Raw genomic sequence first — 2500 nt, 5'->3', positions numbered from 1 at the left:
ATTTATTTTTCATTTATTATTCTATTATTTATCTATTCGTCTATTTGTCTATTTATTCTTCCTAATTCATTTGTTTAGTTTTGATACATTTATCTATTATTCATTTATAATTATCATATATATATATATATATATACAATTTCTGAATGGTAATTTGTGAGTCTTGCATCTTGAGCCTGGGTCACCTCCCGCAGCGTAGATAGAGGTTGTAAAAACAGACCCAAATCAATGCCGGAGCGGCAGGATTTATTTCAGCAACATATTCGATATATAATTTTGATTACTGTACGAAATAGAAGTGGGGAAATGAGTCGTTGCTGAATATGGTTTTCATTAGCTTTTGCTTCTCATTTCAGATGGTGTAATGATGAAGTTCAATTCGAAACATATATATATATATATATATATATATATATATATAAATATTATAATTCTAGACAATACTATTATGACCACAAATCATGATTTGTATTTACATTTATAATCATTAGTCCTATTTTGTTGAATAATTTTTTATGTTAAAAAAATGTATCCAGAAATGAAGACTTGTTTTTGTAGACGTAAGTTTTTAAGTTGTTTAAAAAACTATAGTAAATAACTAGTACCTTTTTTCGTGTTCAATATTTCCATTGGAAAAAAATAAAGCCACATACAAAATCTTACATTCTAATTTGTAAATTTCATTGCTGAACTTATTGAAAAAACAAACAAACAGTATATATATTTGTATCCATGAAAAATAAACGTCATGAGCGGCCATTTATAGTCATATTTATCAATGCTGGAAATCTTTGGTTTTTTCAGTATCCAATAGACTTGAGAGATCAATGGGGAGTAGCCACAGTTACCAGAAGCCTTCACCTGAACACCTCAATGTCACCTTAACCTAAAACCCTGCCCAACAACTCCTCCTCCCTCCTCTTCCTCCTCCTCCCTCCTCTTCCTCCTCCTCCTTCCTCTTCCTCCTCCTCCCTCCTCTTCCTCCTCCTCCCTCCTCTTCCTCCTCCTCCCTCCTCTTCCTCCTCCTCTTCCGTTCCTCCTCCTCTCCTGTATCCGCCAGCATCCTCTTCTTTGCTAAGACTTCTCCTTTTACTCTTCTTACGCCCACGACTTCCAAGGCTTCCACTCCAAATCCGGTCTGACATCTATTTCTAACTCTATCCCAGTCTCCTCCGCTCCATTCTACCCCTCCCCACTCCACCCCGGCCGCCCTCCACCTCCGCCTCCACCTCTTCCACTAGCCACGAGCCACGCTGACCATATGGTGCTGTTCAGCACACGAGCTTCCGCAGACTCTCTGTCGAAGGGTCTCGCCGAAGGAAAGGTCTCAGAAGAAACGTGCCTTTCTGGTCCCGAAACCTCGCTTCCCCCTGACTTCTCCGGCCAGCAATCAAGCCTTTTTATCTTCCATCTCCCAATCCTGGATGTCATAAGGGTCTCAAGCTTAATGGAGATGTATTATATTTTAGCCTTTACGTACCCCGGTACAAGAGCGGTTCTCTGAGGTACATTTTACCCGAGCTCTGTTCTTCTTGTCCCCAATGTACCCAAAGGTTTGAATCAAGATAAGCAATAAAGGTACATCTTTGGCCGTTAAAACCAACCCTATGGTAAAGGTCCGTAAAGCTTAAGATTCCAGCCAACCTGTGATTTCTCATTAACCCACAGCATCTCGGCTGCCTTGGACCTTATGGCCAGGGACATAAGGGCGAGAATGGCCCCAGACTGGGCGGATGGCCGGGGGACAAACACGTGCATCTCGTCTCAGGTTGGGAGGATGGCATCAGGTTGCACGGTGGCAGGAAGAAAACGAAGAAGAATCAAAGTAAAGGAAGGGAAAACACCTGAAAGAAAATGGATGGCGGAGCCTCCTTTCCTTTCGCCCACACTACCATTTTTTTTTTTTTTTTTTTTTTATAGAATGACGTCGAAAAAAAAAATTACGATTGGATCTCGGGCGATCAGGAAAAAATGTACAATTGGGAAACGCGGGAGGGGGGAATTCGATTCTTCTAGTCGAATCTCATCTGAAGAAGAAAAAAAAAAAACGAAATTGACCAGTATAAGATTACAGACACACGAGTGAGATTATATAATCATTTTTGTAAGTGGTTGCACATGGGTGTTTACAACTGTCTGTGTATGTCTGTGTGCACAAGAATGCATTTATATGACTAGCTGTGTGTGTGTGTGTGTGTGTGTGTGTGTGTGTGTGTGTGTGTGTGTGTGTGTGTGTGTGTGTGTGTGTGTGTGTGTGTGTGTGTGTGTGTGTGTGTGTGTGTGTGTGCGTATATGTGTGTATGTGTGTTTATGTATGTATATGTGTAATATAGATTGAAAAACACTAAGTTTTCTTCTATATACAAATAGTGATCTACAAAATTATATATACAATTGCACACGTAAATACGCACGTACCTTTCTATATGTATAACCATCTTTGAGCGTCTGTATATAGATATAGGCGAATTCGGTATATATGTGGTATAGAAACTATTCG

Source organism: Oratosquilla oratoria, chromosome 15 (assembly GCF_046742065.1).
Source record: "Oratosquilla oratoria isolate Oo_2021 chromosome 15, ASM4674206v1, whole genome shotgun sequence".
Lineage (NCBI taxonomy): Eukaryota > Metazoa > Arthropoda > Malacostraca > Stomatopoda > Squillidae > Oratosquilla > Oratosquilla oratoria.
Note: the sequence above shows the minus strand (reverse complement) of the source record.